Genomic DNA, 5160 nt, shown 5'->3' with positions numbered 1-5160 from the left:
TTTAACACTACATGAACACCAAAATATTGAAAAGCTTTATAAAGAGCTATTTGAACTTCTGAACCATGGCTTCTAATTAAGCCACTAATTTTAAAATTTCAGAAAAACAAATTCACATTAACTTGAATTAGAGCAAAAGATCAAGCTCAAATCACACAAAAATTATTATAAGAAAAAGGAAGAATAAAGCACAGAAAACATTCCTGCATAGAAAATATGCCTAAAGACAATGAAAGCATGCCAGAAAAGACCAAATTACAAAAAAAAAAAAACTATTTCAAAAGAAGACATAAAAAATAACAGTTAAGAGGATGATAAAATATAAGAGAAAAATAATCAAAATAAAAATAATAAAACTCCAAAATGAGATGATGGAACTCAGCAAAAAGTTAGACATAAAAATTAAAAAAAAATAATGTTATATATGACTACATACCAGTAATTTCAACAGAAAATGCAGATAAGCATGAATGAGATACACACACACACACACACAAGATTGTGATGGTTACTTTTATACATCAATTTGGCCAGGCTATCATGCGCAGTTGTTTGATCAAGTGGTCTACATAGGTAGGTATTTTTTTAGATGTGATTAACATTTTAATCAGTAGACAATGAGTAAAGCAGATTACCCTCCACAGTTGGGTGGGTATCTTTTAGTCAGTGGAAGGCATTACAAAAAAAAGACCCAGTTCCTCAGAGAGAAAGGATTTTGATTCTAGGCTGCCATTAGACTCAAGAGTGCTACATTAGGGGTGCCTGGGTGGTTCAGTCGGTTAAGCGTCTATTGGTTTTGGCACATGTCATGATCTCGAGGTTTGTGAGTTCGAGCCTGGTGTAGGGCTCTGTGCTGATAGCATGGACCCTGCATGAAATTCTCTGTTTCCCTCTCTCTCTGCCCCTCCCCAGCTCTCTCTCTCTCTCAAAATAAATAAGTAAACACACACACACACACACACACACACACACACACACACACACACACAAAGAGTGCAACATCAATGCTCATGGGAATTTCCAGCCTGCTGGCCTGCCCTGCATATTTCATACTTGGCCAAACTCAGGGTATTTGGAGAACCCTAACACAAAGATAAAGGGAGATATTTGAAATGTGAAATCAGAACAAGATATCATTATGAAGTAATCAAGTAGAAATATTCACTATGAAAAATATAATTTGATATAAAGGACACAGAGTGGAAAAGTGTGACTAAAGGGTGAATTAGCAGATTAGAAGATTGTTTTTAGAAGTTCTTCCAAAAGGTATCCATGAAGGATAAAAAACAGAAAATATGAAAGAAAATTTAATGGAGAGGAGTGATACAGGATTGCCAATATTTGAATGAGTTGTCCTAGCACACATGAAAAATAAATATGGATAGGAAGAAGTATTTAGTTAGTGGAGATCTATTTTCCAGAATAAAGAATGGTGAATAACCCCAGGTTGAAAGAGCTCATAAGCTGTAACACAGATTATAGATTAGAGTCTGAGACTCTTCTTACCAACTAACTAGTTAGCATGGCAGCAGTTTCTTGAAAGCTGTCAATAGCTGGAGACTGAGTCAGAAACAAAGATACAGTGAGCAGCAGTGTATTTGTGTTACCTCTCCCTGGCTTTCAGTCTTAACAGGAGTGATGCAAATGGGTCCCAATGGATGCTTGAATGCAGTGATTTGCATCATACGGGCAGGATCCTGATAGAAGGGAACTTGGATCTTTTATAACAGGAGGTAAATATGCCCACCTTTTCCTCCATAGGAAACACTGTATATGTCCTTCAAGTCTGTCCACTATATAAGCATCCTTGAAAAGATAGTCGGGAACAAGGACATCTATGTGTGTGGAATTGTGAGATACCTGTAGAGAATTATCTCCTGACATACAAAACATCCAGAGTAAGGATGTCACCTAAAAATAGGCAAGAATTAAATTGTTTTTAGACTTCTCCATAAAAACATTAGATAGTAAGGTAGGAAAATAGGTATTAAAATATTGAAGGAAAATTTTTCTGAGCTCAGAATGGTAATATCGGGTGTGCTTGAGTGGCTCAATCAGTTGGGAGTCTGAGTCTTGGTTTTGGCTCAGGTCATGATCTCATGGTTCCTAGACTGAGCCCTGCATTGGGCTCTGCACTGCGAATACAGAGACTGCTTGGGATTCTCTCTCTGTCCCTCTCTCTCCCTCTGTTCCTCCTCTGCTCATGCTCTCTCTCCCTCTTTCTACTTCTTTCTTTTTCTCTCAAAAAAATAAATATTAAAAAATAGCATATAATTTTTAGGTGACCTTAATGATGTGTAACTGACATAAAATAAAATGCACATAATGTAATTAAATGATTAAATGAGTTTTGACATATATGAACACCCCAGAACAATCTCCACCATTCAGATAATGACAATAATCCATCATTTCCAAAAGTTTTATCCTGGACTTGTTTGCAGTTTTGCAGATCTGTGCTTTGAGTATATTATATCCTTTCTTCTTCTGCTTTCTTTGGGTTTAATTTTCTCTTTCTTTTCTCGTTCATGAAAGTAGAAAGTGAGGTCATTAACTTGAGTCTTTAATTTTTTTCTATTATACATGCTAAGTGTTATAAATTTTCCTTTTAGTACTTCATTAACTAAACTCTGCACATTTGCATATATCTTATTTTCTTTCAGTTCAATATGATTTCCTCTTTAATCCATGGGTTATGTAGTAGTATATTATTTAGCTTCCATATAATTTTAGTTTTTCCAGATAACATTTTATTACTGATTTATAAGCTCCATTGTTTTCAGAAAACATACTTTATATATTTGAATCCTTTTGTATTTATTAATATTTGTTTAATGTCCCAAGTAAGGTCAATCTTGGGAAATATTTGTGTACCACTGAAAAGAATGTATATTCTGTTATTTTGGGTGAAATGTTTTCTAAATGACAATTGTGTCAGTGTAGGTGGTAGTGTTCAAATCTATATACTCCATGAATTTCTGTTTACTTGCTTTATAAATTATTCCAAGAGTGATATGGAATATTTGAATGTGGGGAATAAGCTTAGGAATTCCCTGGGCTTATACCAGTGGGTTAACAAGGTGTAAAGAAGCACAAAGCCATAGGATGGTCAAACCCGAGTTTGGGTAAACAAGATTAACACACTAGAATAGGGAGGTGCAAAGGTACCAAAAATAGGGAGGTTCAAGAGAGCCCAGACTAGAGAAGGGTGCAGAGCCCCCAGAATAGAGAGGGAAGGGCAAAGGCCCCAAAATATAGAGGGGCACAAAGGCACCAAATACAAAGGTATATGAGGTAAGCAAGATTAGGCTTTCAGGGTGGAAGCAACCCCCAATTTAGTACTATAGCTGAAAGCTGCTTTCACAGGAGGGAAGAACCAAGTTGGGAAAACAGGTAAATTGAGCTATATACCGCTGTGCTGCAGGTGAAGCAGTCCAGAGCGGAGATGATTAACAAAAGAGAAGGTACCTTGTTAACCCTGAGGTTATTCCCCCTATCTGTCTCATCCCCTAGGGTAGCTGAGATAAACAGACATGGTGCCTCCTGCCTGCCGTTAACAACCATCTGCCCATCTACCCAGTGCCAGGCTTTTGTTTTATATTGACCCAAACCCCAAACACTGTATATCTTCAAAACCCCCTTTCTCCTTATGTCCCCAAGTTAATGTTCCCAGTTTCTTTGTCTCTTTGTGCATGCCCATCACATTGTAAGCCTTTTGATCTTAAAAAATACTTAACCTTGCTTTAAACTCAAAAATGCTATTTTGGAAGCAAATACGTAATCATAATAGGCAAATCTTCTGTGTGTATTGTATGTAAGTAATATAAACACACAAAAATCTTCAAATATTATTGCTAGAATTTTATTAAATATTTTTGAGCAAACAGGCGTAGTGAACACTTGTTCAGGAGTCTTGACAACCAAGGAAAAATAAGACAATTCATAGTAAGAGTTAAGAAATCATAATATATTATAGTAATAATAATCACAATCAAAAACAATGACTTAACATTGTTAAGTCATTTTTTTTTCATATTTTAACATTTATTTTTGAGACTCTAGAGAGAACACAAGCAGGGGAGGGCAGAGAGAGAGGGAGAGACAGAATCCAAAGCCGGATCCAGGCTCTGAGCTGTCAGCCCAGAGCCTGACGCGGGGCTCAAACTCATGGACTGCAAGATCATGACCTGACCCAAAGTCGGATGCTTAACTGAGTCATCCAGGTGCCTCAAAACCCACAAAATTTGAATAAAGCCATCCCCCACTGAATTTGGATATAAAGTTTGCTTTAAATACTTCTTTGGGGAAGACAATACCACGCGGCTACTCAATTAAAAGAAACATTTTTACAGTCTTGACGTCTTTTATTTTTTTTACATTTATCACTCCATGAATTCATAGGGAATGGGTTCCAACAGCTCAGGCTCCTTTCCATTGGTTCTCACAAAGTGTGCTTTTCTGGGTGGGGCAGGCTGGCGCTTCAGTTGAACCCAAGTACCTTTCTCCTTGGCTTCCTTCTTTTTCTGATCATTTTCCTTCACACGCTTCAGGAAGCTGTCTCGGCTCTTTGAGTGCTTAATGTGCTCGATACATACATTAATTCTCTTAGCAAGAATCTTGCCCTTAACTTGTTTGTTTACAACAATGCCAACAGCATGCTAGGTAACATTGTAGACTCTTCCAGTTTTGCCGTGGTAACATTTGTGGGGCATTCCTTTTTGAACAGTGCCCATTCCCTTGATGTCCACAATATCACCTTTCTTGTAGATTCGCATGTATGTTGCCAAAGGAACAACTCCATGTTTTCTAAAAGGCCTAGAGAACATATAGCGAGTACCTCTCCTCTTTCCCTTTGTGTTGGTCATTTTGGCGAATTACTGGAAGATGGCGGTTCCCTGTTAAGTCATTTTAAACACTTACTCTGAATTGTCAAAAAATCACCCATGAGGACCACCTATCATCATTTTACTAATGAGGAAACGAAGGCACTAAGCATCTTAAGTAACCTACTTTTAATGGTAAGACAGGGTGAAAAACAAGCTTCTGGTTGGTTCTGCCAAGGCTATTTTTCTCTAAACAGCTTTATTGCTACATAATTCACATACCAGGATGTGGAATTTTAAGACAATGGCTGAGACTTCAAAAAGATTTGGATTTACA

At 37.1% G+C, this 5160-nt stretch overlaps 1 pseudogene; it reads right to left on the bottom strand.

Moving 5' to 3' along the window:
- Nucleotides 1-4362: 4362 nt before the first annotated feature.
- Nucleotides 4363-4894, bottom strand: LOC106983773 (60S ribosomal protein L21-like; annotated as a pseudogene).
- Between the last annotated feature and the right edge of the window lie 266 nt (nucleotides 4895-5160).

The sequence above is a fragment of the Acinonyx jubatus genome, chromosome D1, assembly GCF_027475565.1.
Source record: "Acinonyx jubatus isolate Ajub_Pintada_27869175 chromosome D1, VMU_Ajub_asm_v1.0, whole genome shotgun sequence".
NCBI classification, from domain to species: Eukaryota; Metazoa; Chordata; class Mammalia; order Carnivora; family Felidae; genus Acinonyx; species Acinonyx jubatus.
This window is presented reverse-complemented; position numbering and strand designations above follow the sequence as displayed.